This window comes from Toxorhynchites rutilus, chromosome 3, assembly GCF_029784135.1.
Source record: "Toxorhynchites rutilus septentrionalis strain SRP chromosome 3, ASM2978413v1, whole genome shotgun sequence".
NCBI classification, from domain to species: domain Eukaryota; kingdom Metazoa; phylum Arthropoda; class Insecta; order Diptera; family Culicidae; genus Toxorhynchites; species Toxorhynchites rutilus.
Window position 1 is genome coordinate 92,470,698 of NC_073746.1, and position 24,664 is coordinate 92,495,361.

The following is a 24,664-nucleotide window of genomic DNA, read 5'->3' on the forward strand; positions in this document are numbered from 1 at the left end:
TAGCCATCTTCTCTTCGAGAAGCTCGTTGAAAGATTTGATAAGCTTTTCTCTCTCCTTTTCCAGCGCAATGTTTATTTGCTCGTTGATGTTTTCACGCATATTTGTGAAAGAAAGGGAGATTTTTTCCATCTCCCTTTGCATTCCACTAACGTCCAAAACACCATCTTGCACGCCACACTTTTGGTTCGACAAACATTCATCGCATATAAACTAAATAATTGGGTTCTCCGCTATAAGCTTCGCTGTTGCCTTTGTAAGCGAGGTACAGCGCCGATGAAATCGAACACCGCACGCACCAACACAAGCAACAGGATCATCGCTTATCATCATTTTGCCGTCGCACGCTTTGCACTCGCTCATCTCGAGTCAGCCCCGTGCGGCAACAATGGCAAAAGCAGATAAACAAAAACACAATTAAACAATACACAAGCTGCTACGGTGACTATCCTGAGCGATAGCGAGCCGTAGAGCCGTGGTAAATATACAAAATAAAACACAAACTAACTATCAGCATGCAAGTAATGGTACTTATCCTGATAATTGTTCAAATTAGCCGTCAGTGGAACAAATTTATTCCAATTTCAGCTGTATATTTCTCACGAAAAATCACTTTAAAATCAGTACTAAAGAGGTACACAAACCACCATTGTGGCTGCAGGGTATCGTGCTGATTACGCTGGAGGAAAGATCCTCTCTGGAGCCACCAAATGTGGCTGCAGTTCGAGATCGTGCTGATGACACGAAGGGAAAGCCCTTTACTGGACGCTATGTGGTAGGCCAGATCACGTAGAGCGCATAACGAGTATGCGCCTACTGGTGCGATCCGGTAGTACCGCGTCACTTGGGAGTTTGGCCGGGCGGAGCCAAGGGAAGGAAAAGGGAGAGGAAGGGTGGTTGGAATTTCGGATCTTTGGAGGAGGGGTGTTCAATACTTACCAGCGCTTGTTGCGCTGGGATCTGCCGGCGATGATGTCCAGGGTGCTCCCGATGGTGTCCAGGATGCTCGGGCGATGTCCAGGGTTGTGATACGTTTATGACAAAAAAGAGGGGTTCGGTACTTCGCCACGACGCTCCTACGTCCGTGGTATGGTTGAGAGTGTCCAGTTGAGAGTGCGTTTATTCTGTTCAAGTTTTCTCTTATATACAGACATTGCCTTCTTATCTACCCCAGAAGGGCGTAGCATAAGAGAGAGAAAATTACAATTATTTATTCTAAGCCAGACGGGCGAACGAGGGATGATTATTAACACGCTCGCAGGCGTGTTATCTTTTCCTCTCCGTTTTATTACTTATTGTCCTAGCTCGGAGATAGGCTCCGTTTATAGCACCCATAGTGCTCTCTTTTTGGGATTTCTCCCGTCCTTCGGTATTTACGATCGGAGATAGGCTCTGATCGTAAACACATTACGTCGTTTTGCTTATTTTTGTTTTGTTCTCCTTCCCGGCGGGTTATCGCTGGCCGGAGGAGTTTTATGATATTTAGGTTTTCAGCTAGCAATAATCGCACTTCGGAAAAACCTCATTAGTTACGATAAAGCCACTGCGCAAGCTATTCTGTGTATTTAGGATAGAGCGCGATCTAAGCATCCGCTCTATCGTTCTCGCCATGAATCACGCTCTAAAGGCATGATCCGTGCGGCGACATACCGGCCCTCGTAAATCGCGTAAGGCAGATTTACCAATTGAGCTACGCCGCATCTGTTTCTAATAATCTATGCTTCTGATGCTGTATCTTTTATTACTGTATAATTCGCAATTGTTTCATCTTATATTCTCTTTTCAATATTATGTTTTTCTTACATTCAATTTCCTAACCTGAAGTTATACAATGCAATTCGTTTGCTATGAGCGGATGACTTCCGTTTATTCTTCATACATGGTGTGTTATAAATTCATTCTTTGCTTCGTTACAATTTATTAGCCACTTTGCCTTCAGATTCATTTACAATGCAAATCCTATTCATTTTAGCTTTGTGTTACACTTCATTTTACTCTCGCAGGAGTATTCAATTTTCAAATTCAATACTTCTTCTATCCATAGAAGAGTCTTCAACTTTATGTACTTTAATAGCCATACAACGGCGCCTAATTGCTTCTTTCACTGAACAAATTATATTTTTTTTTACTATTACATTAGACGACATATCTTCTCGTCAGTTTATGCAACCCTTTGTTGCTTATATTTCTTATTCATTGTCAGATTCCTCATTTTGACTACAATTATTTCATATTCAATTATTTTCTTCTATTTACATTTTGTGTACTTATGGTCTAACAGAGTTTTAAATCACTTTTTCTCTTCAATTCTTCGGCATGCCGCCTTGCTTCATTGAACGTCCCTCCAATGCTTGGTTTTAAAGCGCTGTGTCTTCTAATTGTTGCCGGTTCAATAGGTTGTCCATTCGGATATGGACATCGGGTCCTGCTGTGGCTCTGGATCTGGTGCAGCATCTTCGTCTGCAGCAACGTAGATAAATGATCCCGATTATAATCATTAGTATGCTTACGAAAAGGGCGGCGTTCCTCCAAAGATACTTCGATTTCGGATGGAAGGGATCCAAACTGTTGTACACGGTTATCATAGCGTTGTTATCGTAGGGATTATCGGGCTTCGGATCCACCACATCTTTTACGGTGTCATTGAATTCGTCCAATAGGTGATCGGCCACCTGGTATTTAGATTTGAAGTATGTTGCAATCTTCTTGTTCATGCCATTTAAACTTGCATGTATCGTTTTGTTGTTGGATTGTATACGGCAATCTGGCTGGAGAGTTACTACTGCTGCCTCATAAGGTGGTGACATTACCACGTTGTCGCAATGTATAACTATTGCCTTTGTATCGGATGCATAGTATAAAACGGTATTAGGAGTGGACAGTGTCTCCATCATAGCGTAAGGCGTGGTTAACAGTTTTGTTGCACATTTGCGGGTACTTGCGATATGCAGTATGACAGCCGCTACGCAATCCACTTCCTTACTCAGTTCTGGTTGAACCGTAATTAAATGCGTATCATTCAGTTTTGTTAGTTCGATCGATGGGTAGAAGAAGTCTTGGTTGTGGCCTACCGCGATGCGATCATGTTCTGTTACAATAATTGAGCCATTCTCAGCCCGTGGGATCGGTATTATCTTAAATACCTCGAACTCAACTTTGTTGATGACAACACTCGTCATGGTAATTATGAGGGAGCCGTTGACTACACGCGTGTTGTATTTTACGGCTGATGGGTGATCCAGGACAATGTAACCAGTTGGCAACGCTTGTGAAATGTTTTTTCTGGTTCGGGCTAGTTCGTCGACGGACAAAGGAAACGTTCGAACTTTCCTATATCTATTCAATGTTCCATCGATAACTTCTCGTGCCAATATCGTGGTTTCTAACATCGTTGTTCGTAACCTTTGAACCTTATCCGCAGAATATAATTGTTTTAATTGAGTCATGTCTTTGTACAATTTATAGTATCTCTCGTTAAGCTGTTCTCCCATTTTGGACGCCTTGGTATTCATTTTTACCATTGACTCCGATATTTGGTGAATTTTTTCGTCTTCATGAACCCTCATTGCCTGTAGCTCGTTTTCCATATCGTCGCTACCAAATATTAAGTCCGCCAAAAAACCGAAGAACCCTTTGCTTCGTTTAGTTCTCGTTGTCTGCTTGATCTCATCAATCGCATCATCGCATAAACGTTCAACAGATGTTGCAATTTGCTCTAGGAGAGAGTCTTCGATGACAAACTCCATGTCTTTCATCGCTACTGTCACATTATTCCGTATCGAGTTAATTACTTCAATGTCTTCATCGGGCACTACGTTGGTTTGTATATTCGTTTGCCATATGCCTCTATGTAATAAGCACGTTCCTTCGTGGTCGAACATTAGACCGTCTTTGTCAACGGGTTTTATGGATATAGCGTTGATCAACGTGAACGACATTACGAACAACATCATTATTTTCAATATACGTGAGATGTTGAACCAAGATTTAGAAATGCCTTTTGTTGTAGTCTTATTTCTACGTCTTTTTTTTCGCGTTGATTTTTTTGATTTATCTTCGGTCGAGGTTATCAGCATTACGTTGTTAGAACTCGCGGTGGTATACTTGTTGACCGGTTCTAAGGGCAAGGGGTTGTCGTTGACTCTTATTGGTTGTCTGATGCTAAATTCATCGATTGAGAAGTGCGCAGCCATCATATCTCGTAGTTCTTTATCGTGTTGCAATAGTTCATGATCGTTTTGATAAATTGATCTGACATTACCGAAAATAAACCATCCAAGCTTACTTCGGACTGCTATTGGGTCATTGTCACTTCCCCTTCTTGTTTCCATGGCGGTAAGCAAATGGCTTTGATTCAGCCCTATGAGAATTGTTGGCCTTGCAAGCTCGTAGCTTTCGATCGGAAGGTTTTCCAAATGCGGATATTTTGTAGCCATTGCTTTGTAGTTCATTGTCTGAGTCGGAAGTTGTAAGTTTTTAATGGTTCTTACACCGTCAAGTCGGTACGACCTTCTGGACGACCCCTGAATGCGAACTTGTACTTTTCTACTGTTCAGCTCGTTTCGAGACACGTCCTGTGTCCATTTTAATTGTAGTGGTTCTTCTCTGCCGTATAGGTCCAAGGAGTTTGCCATTTCCTCATCTAAGCAAATAAAATTTGGGTGGTCCCAAATCCCTCGGTTCCATCTTGGGAACTTCATTTTTCATACGCCGGCCCTCATATTCCTGTGTGGTCGTTTCGGCAACTGTATCCTTAATCTTAAAGGATGAGCTAGTTTGTTTCAGCCTTATTCATTTTTCATCTGAGTCAATCTACGTTGTTATTTACCATAAATTTTAACTTATATTTTCCATTTTCGTCCAAGGGTGTTAACTATAATCTCACCCATGTCCCTCTCGTTGGACCATCCTTGTTAAATGTGTTGAGAAATTGCACCCACTGTTTCTGTGACCGGTTGCAAAAATACTTTATATCGATATAACGCGATACTATGATCTTCTCCATAATTCGGCTCTGTCTCCATTTTGATGTTTTCTACCTCATTAATTTCAACTGAGTCTTCTTCCAATTCAACATCACATTCATTGAGCCCATTCATTTCATTCAGATAGACATGAAGCTCGGACAGATAATCATATAACTTAGCATTGAAATCTTCGAGGAAATTCTCCACAAACTTTTGATTCAATTTTAGCATTTTCTTCTTCTGCATACAATAGCTTCCAATCGGATCCTTCATTTGATAAATGCCGTCTATATGGATTTCCTGCATATCATCACTATTTTCCAAAGTATTCGGCTGATCCACCGACTTCTTAATTCGCTTCTTACGAAGGATACAAAAATTTTCAAAGGTGTCCATATTTCCGTCATACAACATATTTCGGTTAATCTCGTTACGGTTGTCCTCATCACCGGGAATTGTGTTCGTTTGTATATGTGTTAGCCCTGTGTCTTTATGCAGTAAACACGTTCCTTGATGATCAAACATTAATCCGTCACTGTCGATGGGTTTTATCGACATGGCGTTGATTAAGGAAAACGACATTACCAACATCATCATCAATTTTATTAGTTTAGATGGGTTAAACCAAGGTGATGAGACGTCCTTTGTTATAATCTTTTTATTGCGTCTTCTTCTACGCGTTGGGCTTTCTGATCTGATTTTATTTTCATTAATCACAAAAGTCGATTCTTTTCTCATTGACTCAATTATTTGTTCATCGACTTGTACTGCAACGGATATCGTGTTTGATTCGGGAGTCTTTAGTTGTGGTACCTTTTCTATAATTTCGTCGGTAGATTGCTTTTGTTTTGACCTCGCAACCCTTACTTTAGTGGACCTGCCTTTAGCCTTACTGACAACCTTTTCTATTGGAGTGGCGTCGTTTATCTGAAACGACTCTTTCATATTTGCCACAATTCTTCCATCTGTGACCGATTTACTCAGAGCTTCCTCTGTCCCGCACTCAACATTTTTATTTGTTTCAATGTTTGCAGATTTTATATCTTCGGCGGACTCTGGTGGTTTCTTCACCGCATACATCCTAATCTGTGGAAGTTGAATTCCATGTGCCGCTGCTATTTCGTTCATTTTCATTCTGTATCTGGATTGTCGTTCCTCCAGTTCGTCCAGTATTTGATTATCTTGTACCTCTATTTCCACTTTCCACTTATCATCCTCAGCCGTCCATCCTCTGTCTTTCCTTGCCTGATACTCTTTGTCGTAGAGTTCCCATCGAGCAAACACTGCACGTTTCTTGGCATGACATTCTCGTTCTAAAATACTATAGAGTTCGATGGAGGTTCGGGCTATTATGTTGGATGAAAGTGTTTCAATTTCAAAGCTAGAGGCCATTTTTAAGTTTGTTGATTTCTTTTCCTATCTTGAATATTTTCCTCAACCGTATGAGCTCTTAGTTCTGTCCCCTGACAAAACCAGTACCGTTTTCGGACGATTTTTCTTTAAGACGAACTTCAATTTGAACACGAATGGTTCCGTTACTGCTCTTAGGCAGTTCCTTGTGCCGTTACTGGACACCTTCTTATTTTTATCGCACTCCGGCGATGCCTTTAATTATTTTGTTATTTTGGATCCGCCTCTCGGAATCCGATTGTTTTTAAATATTTGCTTGCCGGGCCTCGTGACCGGGTTGCACTTGATGTTGACGAGGCGCCTGTTGCCTTCGTCCAACTATGCCTGACTGGCGATGTGTCCGTCTTGCAGGACAAATTGCTTTTATTCCACAGATGTCCGTCTTTCAGGACAAATTACTGTTTTATTTGAAATGCGCAATTAGCCTCTTGGCTTTTATTGTTCGTCTTTCTAGACCGAACTTCCTCCGTGCTAAGACGGGCGCAAAGCAATTTAAACAGGACTCTCAACTCAACCGAGCACTTTATTGTGAGTTCGTACCTTGTCTTGAAATAAGACTCCTCTCTGGAGCCACCAAATGTGGCTGCAGGGTATCGTGCTGATTACGCTGGAGGAAAGATCCTCTCTGGAGCCACCAAATGTGGCTGCAGTTCGAGATCGTGCTGATGACACGAAGGGAAAGCCCTTTACTGGACGCTATGTGGTAGGCCAGATCACGTAGAGCGCATAACGAGTATGCGCCTACTGGTGCGATCCGGTAGTACCGCGTCACTTGGGAGTTTGGCCGGGCGGAGCCAAGGGAAGGAAAAGGGAGAGGAAGGGTGGTTGGAATTTCGGATCTTTGGAGGAGGGGTGTTCAATACTTACCAGCGCTTGTTGCGCTGGGATCTGCCGGCGATGATGTCCAGGGTGCTCCCGATGGTGTCCAGGATGCTCGGGCGATGTCCAGGGTTGTGATACGTTTATGACAAAAAAGAGGGGTTCGGTACTTCGCCACGACGCTCCTACGTCCGTGGTATGGTTGAGAGTGTCCAGTTGAGAGTGCGTTTATTCTGTTCAAGTTTTCTCTTATATACAGACATTGCCTTCTTATCTACCCCAGAAGGGCGTAGCATAAGAGAGAGAAAATTACAATTATTTATTCTAAGCCAGACGGGCGAACGAGGGATGATTATTAACACGCTCGCAGGCGTGTTATCTTTTCCTCTCCGTTTTATTACTTATTGTCCTAGCTCGGAGATAGGCTCCGTTTATAGCACCCATAGTGCTCTCTTTTTGGGATTTCTCCCGTCCTTCGGTATTTACGATCGGAGATAGGCTCTGATCGTAAACACATTACGTCGTTTTGCTTATTTTTGTTTTGTTCTCCTTCCCGGCGGGTTATCGCTGGCCGGAGGAGTTTTATGATATTTAGGTTTTCAGCTAGCAATAATCGCACTTCGGAAAAACCTCATTAGTTACGATAAAGCCACTGCGCAAGCTATTCTGTGTATTTAGGATAGAGCGCGATCTAAGCATCCGCTCTATCGTTCTCGCCATGAATCACGCTCTAAAGGCATGATCCGTGCGGCGACAACCATGTTCGCCGAAAAAGTGTATGAAATTGTATCAATTCTCGCTCGCGCAAGCACCGTCATTCTTGAGCTTGTGTTTTTTATCTTCTTCTCCCCAGCCTGCAAAACATTTGATTCAATCACTCAAAATTTCATTCCCACAGACAGACAGGTTAAGAATATGGCCAACAGCCGTATGCGCAGCAGCGCACCCAAAAATCCGGGGGCGCTGAACTGCAGAAATCTGAAACTGCACCACGATACTGCCCCGAGAAGAAAGCCCCCCGAAAAGATGACAGCTGATCAACGCCAGCCTTCACTCGGCCTCCCGAGTCCCGGAACGACAACCCAAACGACGGAATGTCTGGAAAAACTTTGCGCTGCATTTTTTCTCCCCACTAACTGCTCACTCGCCCCTTTGGGATATCAAAACCGCATTTCCCCCGCTCTATCGCACTGACCTCCCTCTCACAAGACTCCGAACGCTCAGTGGTAATCGGAATGACTGACAGCCTCAATGTCGTATTCTCTCGCCGCTCAGCCCCTGCCGAGCCTCGTTCGGGGAAGTAAGTAAACGCATAAGACGTTGCAAAACAAGATGTCAATCATGATTAGAGGCAACGTGTCAACGTTTATTGATTTTCATCAAATTATAAGCGCAGCGTGGTTTGGGCTGGTCGATTACCTCTTCGGTTAACTGCGGAAGGAAAAAAAAACATCGTTTGGTGGATGTGATATTTCTTGATGAAAAGAGAGGAGCACATTGAATTAGTAATCGCATTTTTGCGAAAATGCAACGTACGAGATTATAGATTCATCAAAGCTTACAATATTAATTTCAGAATATTGATGACTGCAGTTGCCTCTAGCGAAGCGAACTTTGCAGGTATACATTTCAATCTGTTAACACCTGAATGATTTGTGTGATTCGTGTGTGTGTCACTTGATCGCATTGCTCTAGCAGCTACTCGAAATGTGATGTGACGAACTACCGCGCGAGTTCCCCGGAATCAGTGTACAGATCTGCGGGAATTGACATGTCTAGTGTCCCACGGTAATCACGTCACTTACCCTTACGACGACCCATAGAATCGCACTTCGAGTGATATTTCAGCGCTCACTGTGCATCCGGAGGGATCCGAGATGAAGGATGACGATGATAATAATTATTATTACGTATTTATGATAACTATTACTGCCCATTGTTTATCGACCCGGGACATATAAATCCGTCGGGCCCCCATAATGGAAGTCAGTCATTTCGACGGACGGTAAAGCCGGCCAGCCGCTATTCTCGTAGTCGCTTGTTTCGCTAGGCCCTCAATCGGGGATGTTCACTTTATACGATGGTTGGAAATGTTAAATTTGGCTGAACAATTCCTTAATGTAAAAAGCCGTAAAAATTTTATTTAATACTAGCTGACCCGGCAAACTTCGTCCAGCCCAAAATTTGTTTTCTGTTATCAATACCTTCAAACATTCACGTTTTCTTACTAAGCGCAAGTTCTTCATGAGCCCAATCGCAGAACTGTTCATTTATTGATCTTCTAATCGACACCGTTGAATTTACCTTTTACTATAAAATTCCTAGTACTTCTACTAAAACTCATCATTATAATATCAGATTATTTTCAGACACAATTCTCGTTCAAAACTTTTCAACCACTTGCGAATAACATGTTTCTCCGTTACATGGAATAAATGTTTGATGCAGAAAATATGATAGAATAAAGACAGAACACCCCCCCTCTTCACCCTTTAGAGAGGAGGGAGGAGCGTCTATTCACCACAGAAACATTTCGTGTCCCCTAAAATCTTCAAATGCCTAATGTGGCTCCATTTGCTTGATTAGTTTTCGAGTTATGCGGAAATTTGTTTTTCGTTTATATTTATGAGCACACCGAGCCTTCCTAATCCGTGTGTTTATATCGGCCTTAGTGCCACCATCTGACGTAAACTGGCTACCAAGGTATTGAAAGGTTTATACCTTCTCAACCTATTGCCCTGCTACTGTGAAGTTGTTACTATTTACTTCCATTGTTTTTGTCTTTCCGACGTTAATTTTGAAACCTTCTGCTTTGGAGCTTTCAGAGAGGTCGTCAAGCTTGCTCTGCATATCCGCTCGACGTTGGGCGAGCAAGACAACGTCGTCGGCCAAATAAAGATCGTTCAGTTGCTCCATGGTTAAAGAATTCCACGGTAATGCTCGGTTCGGTCTACTGTCAATAGCTCCAACTGAAATCTCGTCCATTACGATGAGAAAGAGTAGCGGCGATAATATACATCCTTGTCTCACTCCAGCAGTAACCTTAAAAGGGTATGCATTAACTAGCGTCATTTATTAATACTTAGTTGAGATTTCTTAAGCCAAATAACACGCCTTGAATGTATTCCGAGGGGCAAGCTCTAGTGAATACGCGTGCCCACTTTGACGAAAAATTCCCCGGCCAGAACGGGAATCGAACCCAAACACGTATGTGTATTTTTGAAATTTCATGAAAGTATGGAAACAGGGTTTAGAAATTGTGAGAACTAACGATGAGATTAGTAATACTCAACAATTTTTAATTTCCCGATAATGTCGAGAACGACCAGCGACAAGCCAAGTAATCCAAATTAGAGGTTTCGGTGCCAAGCGAATAAATTTTTACGAAACGTGCGGACGGCAAAGTGTCGATAACGTTTAAAGTTACACGTAAAACGGTCTCTCGAGATGCAAATGCAGAAAATAACAATGTAGAATGTGATCGGACGCTGTGGAGAGAGAGGAAATATTGCAATTGGCAACTTATTGGCACGAACAGAGCGTGAAAGCAGACGATTGGCATATTCTATTATACCGTTTTCCGCAGTCAGTATCAAACCGCGTTGCGGTTTTGTTCATAACTTCAAATCCATGGCGAAACTCAATGAAATAATACAAAGCGTTGATTTTTATGCTGTTTGGGAGAGAACGCTTGCGTTTTTTTTTTGCACAAACGCATTTTTCAGTCCATGAAGAGAAGCAAAAACTCTGAACAAGCCAGGCAGAGATATATTTAAAAAGTGGATGAGTCTTTTTGCAACCGTGAGGCAGTTGCCACCCACTTAGTGGAAGCAGAAGTAACACTAGTAGCAACATCAGCAATATTAGCAATCCCGTATTTTTTCATTTTATTTTGGGTGACCATTTCCATTTAAGGATTGTCAGAAAAATCATTTTTCCCCTTTTTTCCAAATTGACTTTTTTTCAATAATTCATAAGTTTTGAACTGCTGGACCGATTCAGACAATCGACATGTCAAGTTGAAACCAATTAGTCAATTAGCTGTTCTTTTCAGAAAAAATACTACAGTTGCCGACAATTTGAATTTTGTTTCCGTTATTATTGATTGTACTTGTTTTTTATACTTTTCATGGTCTCGGGACCAAGGACACTTTATTTTTTTATAGTTTTTCTTGAAAGCTGAGATCTTTTTACATAATATATCTAAAAAATCAGAGCGGTGTTATTTTTCGTTATTAAGTTATGGTTAAGTTATGACCAGTGTTGCCACACGTACAGATTTACCTGAAATGGTACAGATTTTTCGTTATTTTTGGTACAGATTCTGTACGGTACAGAGTATGGATTTTTGTCAAAAAGTACAGATTGGTACAGATTTTTTTCCGCGGATGAAATTTCTTACATTTGAACAAAATAACATTGAGCTACATGACGACTTTTACGCCGCAGTATTGCTTAGTGCTGCTGATCATATACGGATTTACAATGCAATGATTGATCAGTTTCATGAGGACGAAATTCCTTACAAGGATCTCTGGAAGGATTCATATTGTGCCCCGATGCCTTGTTTGTAACGTTCTCACTATGCCTCACTCCTCAGCAACTGTCGAGTGATTTTTTTCTGAATATAATCAGAATAAAAATAAGCTTTGAAATCGGTTCAGCAACGATACGATGAACGCTATTTTGAGATCAAAGGATTTAGTCAAACATCATGGTGGCAGTTCGAAAATTAAAAAAAAATGTAGTATGCAATCTAGATTCAAAAAAACTATGTATAGGCATCATCAAACACACGAATGACTTGCAATTGTAAATGTAGTACTTGTAGTAAATAAATGAGTATTTTTTTGATGCTAATAATTTTTTTTCTCTACAACGAATATTTTCGATGGTACAGATTTTTGGTACAGATTTTTGGAAAAAAAAGTACAGATGAGTAAGATTTTTGACCCCACTGGCACAGATTTCAATGTGGCAACACTGGTTATGACAGCTAATTGGCTGTAATTTGATATATCAATTGTCTGAATCGGTTCAGTAGTTCAAAAGCTATGAGTGTTTAAAAAACGTCATTTCCGAAAGAAAAGACGCAAAAATTGATTTTTTTAACCACCCTAAAATTGAAATGGTCACCCAAATGAAAAAATAAAAAAAACGGGTCTGGTATTTTGCGATAAAGACCATATCGGGTTGGCATGGAATGGCAGTCTTACTCAATAATTATCAATTTAGAAACATTGCAGTTAAATGAGTAAACTTGACACTATTTTCTCATGGAGGTGATCTGACGTAGCGGTAACAGTCGTACCTCTTACAAAAAAAAGGTCACGCGCTCAATTCTCACTCCCGACATTCTTCCAAAAAATGGAAGTAATGTGACAAACCAGACAAAAGTTTTTGTTTCTGTATTTTTAGTGGCTTTCAACACATTTGGCTGGTTCGTCACTTTGCTTCCATTTTTATTTTTTGGAAGAATGTCGGGAGTGAGAGTTGAACTCGTGATCTTTAGCGTGAGAGGTATGGATGTTACCACTACGCCAGATCGCCTCCGACAAAGGTTTTGAAAATTACTACAATACAGAAAAAAAATATTTTCAAATCATATTCAACAAAATAGACATAAAATTTAGTAAATATCAAGTGTAATTGATAATTATTAATACAAATTACTCACAAACTATAAAAACATTCAAATCGCACATCAATCTATTCGCAACTACCAAAATGTCAAAATACGTTAGTTAGTAAAAGCCTTAAATCTCCGCGTTCGTTAATTTTCCAATGGTTCCTTCGGTTTCGGATTGTTTGTAACCACAGTGAAGCCACCCTAAGGGGGGGAGAGTGGGGGGGGGGTCTGTTGGAGTGTCGAATGTTTATTGCATCCTAAAACCTCCACATGTCAAATTTGATTTCGTTTGCTTGATTGATTCTCGAGTAATTCAGAAATTAGTGTTTCATTTGTATGGCAGCCCCCCCTTAGAGAGGGGGGAGGAGTATCTAACCACCATAGAATCATTTATTGCACCTTAAACCTCCACATGTCAAATTTGGGTTCGTTTGCTTGATAAATTTTCGAGTAATTCAGAAATTAGTGTTTCATTTGCATGGCGGCTCCCCCTTAGTGAGGGGTGTGTCTAACCACCTTAGAAACATTTATTGCACCCTAAAACCTTCTTATGCCAAATTTGGTTTCATTTGCTTGATTAATTCTCGAGTAATGCAGAAATTTGTGTGTCATTTGTATGGCAGATTTCTTTGAAAGTCCTATCTTTAAGTTTTTTTTTATTGAATAATTATCAATTTAGGAACTTTGCAGTTAGTTCAATGAATAAACTTGACATTATTTTCTCGTCATATTCAACAAAATAAACAAAAATATCCAATCCGCAAACCAATCTATCCACAACTATCAAAATATAAAATAAAAACGGTTTAATTTTGGTTAGTTGAAGCCTTCAATCTCCGCGTTCGTTGATTTTCAAATGATTCCATCGGTTTCGGGTTGTTTGTAACCACAATGAAGCCTTTTTCGACAAGGTACCATGATGGGAAAACGAGAAGATATTTTTCAGCAATGTCCCACAACGCAAGGTACTGTGTAAAAATGTTGCATTGTAACCAGAACTTATGACAACCTTGGTTGTACTCCTGCTTGAGCTCCTCATCTGTGCTGATGATACTAAACTTTTCTTGCATTATCACCTTGGCTTATTCCAAGGCTGTAATATATCACGGGCATATGATACAGTCGACCAACGACAGCTATGGAGGATCATGGACGAACACGGCTTTTCCCGAAAGCTGAGAAGACTGATTCTGGCAACGATGAACGGTGTGCGGTGCGGATCTCAGGCGAGCTGTCGGAATCATTTGAGACTCATAGGGGACTTCGACAAGGCGATGGACTCTCCTGTCTGTTTATCTAAAATAAGAAGAAATGGATTTAAATGTATTGGAATATGAAAAAAACTTTTTTTTTTGTTCAAATTTGTGAATAGGAATATCCTCTCAATTTTTCAATATTTAATTTTGCTAATTTACCTGGATTCTTGTACAAGAAAATTGCAACAGTTTAAAAAATACGCTATTTGGTGGATTCGAGCACCCCCAGCGTTAGCTCGCAGCAACACAATGGCGAAATAATGCTGTTTCTGCACAGCATCCAACGTCAGTTTGCGTGTGTGTGTGTGTGCGATACGAGTGATGACCATAAACAATCCAAGTGATGGACGTTTTTTGATGATTATTGTCGGCACGGGGAGAAGGCAAATCTCGGTCAAACTCGGGAGCTCGTAGAATGACCAAGGAATGGTCGTCCGGCAGGAAGGGCCCGGCAGACCAGGGAAATACCGTATAATAATTCAAACTATGGACATCTGGACGGATTGGATTTGAATTATATTTAATTCAAAATTGAATGGAAAATCTGCTGCACTTTGCTGCTGCCGCCGCCATCGCCACCGCCGGCGTCGCTGCTGCTTGCGTTTGATGAGCTTAGAGGAATCGCTCAGTTGAGAGAAGGACTTTTGGCTTAGCTCACCTCTGGGGTCCAGTTCCGAACTCGTAACTGGCCGTGCGCACAATATGATAGTAATTATAATTTATGTATAGAAATGCACCGGCTATGCAGAAAATCCTAATCACTCATATCACACGAACTTCAGTGCTTTTCAGGGGAGATATTTATTGACAGTTGAGCAGGACATTGGATGTCGGGACTTTCGGGGTGGTGGTGGCCAATAGTTGTTGATGGCAGTAGATGGTTTAGTAGCCGTAGCCCGGACAATGTGCGCGGGAGAAGGATTCGGGTATTCGGGTGGGGCGGCAATAGACCATTATGTGATTTCGAAAGCTTTTGCTGTTATTCAAATCATGTCCACTTTGCGGTGTTGTGCATAAATTTTGATTGAAATCTGCTATTGTGTATGGGCGCATGGGTGTATGTGTGTGAATGTGTGCGATTATGGCATGCGTGCCCACCCACGCTTATGCTTCACTGGGGGAGGGAGGAAATGTTGCAGCGCACACAGTTCATCCGCAGGGCAGCAGTCTGTATGTGACTGGTAAATTTATTACAAATCAATGATGCATTTTATGTTTTTGTCCAGTTGGGCTGTGTAATAGATGGGTAGATGATGCGATAAATATTGCAAGCAATCGCCATTAGTGGGTAATATCATCGAATTAAACGACGATAGTTGATGAAATACTGCACAAATTGTGCAATTTGCCAGGACGATTGGGATTTCGTCGAACCGAGAAGGATAGGGCAGATCGGCTAACACAATGTGGCTATCATTCGATTGTCTTCCAGATGATTGTTTTGGAATAGTTGTTTAACTGCGTTTTGGTATATTTGTAATATGATTTTTGATTCTACTAAAATGTTCTAATAAGTAAATATAGTAAGGGAAAAACCTCATCGGAATTAATGATAATCATATGGTTTTGGAAATAGAAAACCATTTTTAGATGGCATTGTTGTAAGTAGCCGATTTGGACTTGTCAGACAGGGAGAATGGATAAAAACTAAACATTTTAAAAAAGTTGTTGATAGTGAGAAAAAGTTAAAAAATATCTGTTGGGTTTATGTTTATTTGTAGTGATTTGAAGTGAACGGAAATACGAAGAGAAAACCATTCATGTAAGCTCTTGTTGCAGCTTTAAGATGCTAACAAACAATGCTGCTACAAAAACGTTTTTAATAAGTGTTCCGAACATTCTCAAAAATGTATATATCCAGAGGAGACGGATCTAACCTCAATCCGGATGAGACACAGCTTTGGGATGGTACTTCAGCAATTATGCGACCATACCATCTTGAAGCAGCGAAGCTCAATGACTACTTGGTAACTCCCTTGCTGATCCAGGAGCTGGTTGAGGAACCCTCCAGGGACGAATATGAATTGGGTTCGGTACAGAAAGCAAAACGAGAGAGTGACGCTTCGGACGTTGGCTGATTTTTTGTCCGAAATGGTGTCTACTGCCAGTGAAGTAAGCGGAGTCGTGGATGCATCATTAAATCCAAACGTTAATCGCAAGATCAGCAAGACCAGAGGTGGTAGGTGTTCCACAACAATAGATCAAACTAATGATCGCAGTGGTACAATGCTCCTACAGAAGAAAAAAAAGGGTAGGTGTCGATAATTTTCCGGATGATTTCAGTGACACTAGGCTACGGAGGAAGGTCCATCAACATCATAGCTTTTCTTAGTGACGAGGTGACGTGTAACCGGGGATAACGAGGATAGAACGGCAGTCAATGCTGTTAAATCTGACGATTTCCGCCCAGTAGAAAATCTAAAGTTTCCGATACAATCTCTGAACTATCGGGAGTTGGCGGAGAGCTATAGCCATCTTAGAAATCTTCTGTTAGCTTGTGTTATTTCTATAGGTTTGAAACACCTGCGAATTGTTCATGGCCGAAGGAGCTAGTTTGCGGACTGTGAACGTTGGACATCATTCATGCACTGGTATGTCCAATCAAGAACTGCACAATCTGTTTAAACCGCATTATGTACTTGAAGAGGCGGGAGAGACAGTGAATGTTTTGTCGAGTCGGCAGAAGATCGACGAGCTCGGGAGATATTGTAAACTACGAAGAAGTCATTGGTAGACAGGTTTGAAAGGAGGATGCTATGTAAAGAGAATTATCCATCGTTTACGGATAGCTACCCTATGGTATCAAACCAAATGTGGAGTCTAGACAAGCGCCTATTGCAGAACCCGCAACGACTGGAAAACCAACTCGCGGAATATCAAAGTAAGGGGTACTGTCACAAAGCAAGACAAATATTACAAAGACTGACCCCAATAGGATGTGGTATCTCTCCCTCAACATTGTGATCCACCTGAAGAAACCGAATAAAGTTCAGCTGCTATTGTAGAAGTTGTGTCGCTTAATTGAAAGCTACTTAAGGGACCGGATTTCCTCACTTCGTTTTCTTGTATGTAAGTTCCGATAGTACAGCATCGGATCTGGTGGAGATATCCGAGAGATTTTAAACCAACGTATGATTCGTTCGGAAGAGAGGCAAGATCTGCGGTTCATGTTCGACGGAGAGATTTACGTGATGGACTGCGCTACATTCGAAAAAAATTCTGCATTACTCGAAAATTAATCAAGCAAAATAAAACCAAATTAGGCATATGGAGGTTTTAGGGTACAATAAATGTTTCTATGATGGTTAGACACTCCACCCCCTTCCCTAAGGGGGGCTACCATACAAATGAAACACAAATTTCTGCATTACTCGGAAATTAAGCAAATGAAACCAAATTAGGCACATGGAGGTTTTGAGATGCAATAAATGTTTCTATGGTGGTTAGAAACCCCACCACCCTCTCTAAGGGAGGCTGCCATACAAATGAAACACAAATTTCTGCATTACTCGAGAATTAATCAATCAAATGAAACCGAATTAGGCATATGGAGGTTTTAACCCTCTACCGCTCAAGTTTTTCATTTACCTAAAAAAACCTACTCCACTTTTATCTCGAATTTCCGACTTTCAACATAAAACACTCCTAGCAGAAACTGCCAGCATAAAAACAATATGTATGTGTGATAGATGAAAATATTCTAAAGACGTTCTAGTGGGAGTGAACATTGAAAATAATGTCTGAATAATTTGAAAAGAGAATCCACGAAGCCCGTCTAAAGGCGGGCTTGGGCTGTAGAGGGTTAAGATGCAATAAATGTTTCTATGGTGGTTAGAAACTCCACTCCCCTCTCTAAGGGGGGGGGGGGGGGTCTGCCATACAAATGAAACACAAATTCCTGCATTACTCGAGAATTAATCAAGTAAATGAAACCAAATTAGGCATATGGAGGTTTTAAGGTGCAATAAATGTTTCTATCGTGGTTAAACACTCCACCTCCTTCTCTAAGGGGGAGCTGCCGAGCAATTGAAACACAAATTTCTGCATTACTCGAGAATTCATCAAGCATTTGAAACCAACTTTGGCATGTGGGGGTTTTATGGTGCAATAAATGATTTTATGGTGGTTAGATATTCCTCCCCTGTCTTTTCGGGGGAGCTGCCATACAAACGAAACACAAATTTCTGCATTACTCGAGAATTAATCAAGCAAATAAAACCAAATTAGGCATATGGAGCTTTTAGAGGGCACGAAACGTTTCTATGGTGAATCGACACTTCTTCTTCCTCTCTGAGGGGGGCTGTCATGCAAATGAAACAAAAATTTCTGTCTAACTGGAAAACTAATCAAGCAAATGGAGCCGAATTAGGCATGTGGAGGTTTTAGGGGGCAAGAAACATTTCTAAGGTGGTCCAACACTCTTCCCACCTCTCTAAGGGGGGGCTGCCATAGATATGAAACACACATTTCTGCATTAGTCGAGAATGAATCAAACAAATGTAACCAAATTTAGCATGCAGAGTTTTTAGGGTGCAATAAATGGTTTTACGGTGATTAGACTCCACCCCCCTCTTTAGGGGGGAGCTGTCATACAAATGAAACACAAATTTCTCCATTACTCGAGAATTAATTAAGAAAGTACATCAAATTAGGCATATGGAGGTTTTAGGGGACACGAAATGTTTCTATGGTGTATCGACACTTCTCCTCTTTCTCTGAGGGGGGCTGCCATACAAATTAAACACAAATTACTGTCTAACTCGCAAACTAATGAAGCAAATGGAGCCGAATTAGACATGTGGAGATTTTAGGGGGCAAGAAACATGTCTAAGGTGGTCCAACACTCTTTCCACCTCTCTGAAGGGGGGGCTGCCATAGAAATGAAACACAAATTTCTGCATTACTCGAGAACTAATCAAGCAAATGGAACCAAATTTGGCATATGGAGATTTTAGGGAACAATAAATGTTTTTTTATGGTGGTTTGACACAGGGTGCAGAGCAACTCGAGAAATAATCAAACAAATGGAATGGAACTTATTATAAAGATGTTTTAGGGATTAATGAACGTTTCTGTGGTGGTTCGATACTCCTTCCTCCTCTATGAGGGGAGGCTACCATACAAATGAAACACAAATTTCTGCATAACTCAAAAACTAATCAATCAAATGGAGCCAAATTTGGTATGTGAAGGTTTTTGAATATGAGAAATGTTTCTATGATGGTATGAGACCCCTCCTTCCTCTGAAATGGAGAGGGGTCCCGTAAAATTAATACACATATTTCAACCAAACATGACCCATTGTCACCCATTGTGAGATAGGGTCAACTTTAATTTTATCGCAATTCTGTGAAAAATCAATATTATTCAACAATTCTCTGAACATTCGTATGTTTATCATTGAAGAACATATCTACGTAATAAGAATTACGTTTTACTCTAATTTACGATAGTTATTCAGCATAAATTTCGAAAATAGTTTTTTGACCCATTCTCACCCTCATCGACGGTATTCTATGTTTCATACTAAACACGTTTTTAATAATTTTCTATTATACTGATAAAATAATAATAGGAACATTTATTAATAATTATGAAATAAATCTATTATCAAATTTAAAATTTTTATATATATATATATATATATATATATATATATATATATATATATATATATATATATATATATATATACAGGGTGGGCCATTTAAAGTGGAAGGATTTGTTTTTGCAATAGCAAAGTAAAGAAGTGGAATTTTAATTTTTTTTTTTGAAATTCATTTATTTTGGTCCAAGGAGATTTGTTCTAACTACTTTTTGATTATGATATCTCGTAAATGACCGCCTCTGGCCTTGACCGCAAAATGTGCCCTTTTTTCGGCATTTTCCATCACTTTGCCCAATGTTTCGGCCGATATGGCAGCAATTTCTTGTCGGATATTGTCTTTCAGCGCAGCCAGGGTCCTTGGTTTACCAGTGTATACCTTGGATTTTAAATATCCCCATAAAAAAAAGTCAGGAGGCGTCAAATCAGGTGATCTCGGTGGCCAGTCATAATCGCCGTTTTTCGATATTAATCTTCCGGGGAACATTTTGCGCAATAATTTGGTCGTGGCAGCCGCTGTATGGCATGTAGCGCCGTCCTGTTGGAACCAGTAATTGTCCAATTCATTTTCACGAAAAAATGCGTCGGAGAGTGGTTCGAGCGATGCCTAACTCTTGCGAACGATAGCGACCTGATGTCGATGGAGTCTCTGCAACACTGGCTCGAACGGCATCAATATTCTCGTCGAAACGTCTTGGTCGTTGTCTGGACAGATGACTGGCATTACCAACACTACCAGACGATATAAATTTGGCATATAATCGACGTATAGTGTTGTCTCCAGGCGATGTTTTAACTTTATTTTTATTTTTCCACGGACGTTTAGTTAACACAATTGAGAAGTTATTTAGAATGTACAGCTGAACAATTTCAGCGCGTTGTTTAGGTGTGTATTGTTCCATGGTTAAAATTGTACTGAAATGACGCTTCCAACGCGGTATGACATTTGTTAATCTGACATCTCTGAAGGTATGGGGTTGCCAGATGCTTCCAATTAAAATGGCCCACCCTGTATATATATATATATATATATATATATATATATATATATATATATATATATATATATATATATATATATATATATATATATATATAATATATATATTATATATATATAAATAAATATATATATACATGAAATACTCCAGACCCTTAACTTATGTTCTTCAAGATCCTGAAAATTCGGGAGCTATAGTTTCAAACCATATGTGCTCCCGCGGCCGAGTGGTTAGCGTCACACATAATCATGTCGGGGTTTATCCGTACAGTTTGAAAAAGTGATACATAAAAAAATGGTTCACTGGGCAGTTATTCATTATACAGCCTGAAGAAGACGAATGATTGTGGTCCTCATCTGTGGGTACCTTATTCAGATTCAATAATAGCATCAACAATAACAACAACAACAAAAACCGTCGATTGTTGTATTTAAATAAACATCGATCTTGGTGGATAACAATCGATCGACTGACTTATGACCGACGTTCGATACGATGTCTCAATCAAATGGTTATAATGATGTTTCAAATTTGGAAACTAAGATCGGGCCAATTATCGGTCCGTCAAGATCTCCCATCCGAGCAACAGTGATCACGATCAATCTGGACGGGTATTGAAACGTCCAACCATACCCACTTTCATCCATCAGTCAGCCTGTTCAGTTCGGGTTCTATCATTCATCTCCAAATTGGACCTTTCGAGGTTGTGATTTACCAACGAATGATGTTGCAATTTGGAATCGATTCCACTATTCTCAACACAGCAAAGTTCATCGGATTGGAGCCTGATGGTATTGAATGCGATAGAAAAGAGAACGCGTAGAAGCTACACTTCTATTGATATAGCTCTCCTGAATTGATCACATAGATTAAGAAATAATCAAACTTCAGTCCCCGATGAGGTATTGTTCCTTGAAAAATGGAAATATTAACAGAACTGCCAAAACCCAATCATCCAACCAGAAACGTGCCTTTTTGCATTGCAACAGTTAACCCCTTGATTGGCTTCACTCTTCATCACAGCTATCACCACCCATCATCTTCAGCATAAATATCCGAGCACATCAAAAGAAACGTCTATCATCGGGTTCATATCATATCCGCTTTGGGGTTGTGATGTGAAGAGTTGCCATTGCTTGTTTCATTCATCCGTTCGGTCTAGCAAACCAAACCTTCACGAAACACGAGATTCGACTCTCGGTGCGGGAAAGAAAGCGAATAACAAAAACTGTGTTTTCCCAAAACAAAACAAATTCCTCTCGAGCATAAATAAATCATCTTAATATTGACAGTTCAATTAATAAAACATTCGTGTTTTTATCCCACTCCCTCGAAACGCTGGATGGATGAAGTGCGCACGAGAGCCATCGGATTGTCAGTTGTCCGTCATTTTTCTTCCCCACACCACCGACAGGATGATGCAGATGTGTGGATCTCACGAACGCTGGCGAGAGTGATGAAAATTCCAAAACAATTCCGTTTCAGGCTGCTGGTTCGGATCCCTTCTTGCGTACATCGGCATCCGACGGCTGGGATTCCTCCGATAGTTTTCCGAAACTAAGTTTCACACGTCGGATGGCTCCATCCACCGCTATCTCACACGCGCCCCTGGGAGATCTAGAAATCCACGGACACGACGGATGGCTCTCTATCTTCATCAAGCAGCTCCAGCCGAGTCATACTCGTCATATCGATCTCCTATCCCGTCAGCATCTGATAGAGTGACGAGGATGGACCAAATGGCGCGCGGGGATTTTCTACTTTGTTGATCCCGAGCAGATATAGACAGAGTGAGAATAAGCGCATAATCATCACCGGCTGCCTCTCCCTTCCGCTGGACGCGTAGTTCCGACCGACGAAATAATGTCTATGCGTGTGTCGGGCATCGTTTTTGGACAGCAACGGCAACAACACATCAAACTCGATTAGACGGAATCGACTTTGACAAAACGAATCAATCAAATTAGTTTCTGTATAGATTAGGTAGAGATCCCGTGACAGGAGGTGAATAGTTTTTGTTTGTGGTCTTGGACTTGGTCTCAGGGCGAACGACGAAGCAAACTTTTCAATCCATTCTAATTTCGCTATTGCGAAATGAAGCTATCGTCGTGACTTATGGCGGTCGCATTTGGGGATACTTTTAACAACTCAGTGAATTGATTGGAATGTCAAACGGAATGAATGGTTTCTGTCTTACCAGTTACTATTGACTAGATACATAAGCAGTTCGAACAAAAAATTTTAATACTTATCTTTAAACGAATACATATTGTTCCTTAACCTAGAAATTTCATCTTATCATTATATTCGATTCCTTAAAGATTTATAATTCTCAGAAAACAACATACAGGATATTGTCATTTCCGAGCGGGATATTTCTGAGGCATGACTCAAACCGGGCGGTTTGGATATCAATCAAAATATGTGTTCAATTCCACCCAGAATCCTTCCAATTATGCCGTATTCCAACGGGCGGTGGGTGAACGAACACTCGTATTGGGTGTGCGATAAATCACACAATTCAATTAATTGAATTTCACGCACTCGACATTCAGCACGAAACAACATATATTTTCTTTCACAGGACTATTTACATTTATTTTTACAGCATATACAAATTTGAATTTTAGACGAACTACACTCAACGACTATTCTACGGTACTATACATCTATTCTTCTACTCTACAATCTATCTCTCCTTTCTTCCTATTTTATCCACTTGACGAAAACCAAAACAAAACACCACACACATTTACGGCACTCACTGCCGTTTTCGATCGAGCGCACTCTCGTTGTTGTATTGCTGTTGTTTCCATATCGTTGTAGCTTTTATGTTTTCTGTTATTCTCCGAGCGGTTATGGTTTCATCATGGTTATGGTAGTGTTGGGTGGATGATAACTCTCCAACAATATGTACTACAACCAATGTATGGATGAAATTTCTATTTCAATTTTATTCTTGAAAAATATCATACAGATTGATGGTTTCATCCCATTATGCCAAAAAAAAAACAATTTTCAGAGGATTTCTCGGTGCATACTGTGATGTCGATGGTTTTCGGATTGTAACTCTTCTTAATAACGCGCACAAATCTGAGATTGAACTAGTCACTCATACGCCATTCTTTATTCTGCCTCGTTAGTTCTATACATTGACATTATATAACCCACTGTCAAAACCATGGCTCATTCTTCTAGCACGGTCCAATGCAAATAGTATATAAAGGGTGTGTCACATCAAATTGCATCATGGAAAAAACGCTGTAGAAATTTAATTTTTAAGAATTATAGCTTTCGCTTATAATCAGATAAGAGTGTATAGATCACGTTGGCCATGCTTCACTGTCAATTTTTCGTAAATTTGGAAAAATGTCGTCGAATGAAAAAGAGCGTCGTGAATTAATCCTGTGCACTCATTTCGAGAATCCGGAGTTGTCACATCGGGACATCGGTAAGATGCTGGGAATCGTCCAATCCACGGTCAGCAGAGTACTAAAACGATACTTCGAGAACCTAACCATCGACCGGAAGGTGAAGAACGGCAAAAATGGATACTCCGTCAGTGAAAAAGATCACAAGCGCGTCGTTAAGCAGTTTAGACGTGATCCGAGAAGTTCGGTCCGGGATGTCGCCAATAAGCTGAATTTGTCAAGTTCATTCATCCAGCGGACCAAGCAGCGGGAGGGCCTGCTTACATACAAGGTTCAGAAGGCTCCTAACCGCGACGAAAGGCAAAACATGGTGGGGAAGACGCGAGCCCGGAAGCTGTACACCGAAATGCTGACGAAGCCGCATAGCCTGGTAATGGACGACGAAACCTACGTCAAAGCGGACTTTCGTCAGCTGCCGGGCCTGTTGTTCTTCTCCGCAGAGAACAAATTCAGCGTTCCGGAGGAGATTCGCAAGCAGAAACTATCCAAGTTTGCCAAAAAGTACATGGTGTGGCAAGCGATCTGCTCTTGCGGAAAGCGGAGCGCCC

The 24,664-nt window shown here is 40.7% G+C and overlaps 2 pseudogenes; both read right to left on the reverse strand.

Moving 5' to 3' along the window:
- Positions 1–1,424: 1,424 nt before the first annotated feature.
- On the reverse strand, positions 1,425–1,553 carry LOC129780780 (U4 spliceosomal RNA; annotated as a pseudogene).
- Positions 1,554–7,729: 6,176 nt separating this feature from the next.
- LOC129780781 (U4 spliceosomal RNA) lies at positions 7,730–7,858 on the reverse strand (annotated as a pseudogene).
- Positions 7,859–24,664: the final 16,806 nt, after the last annotated feature.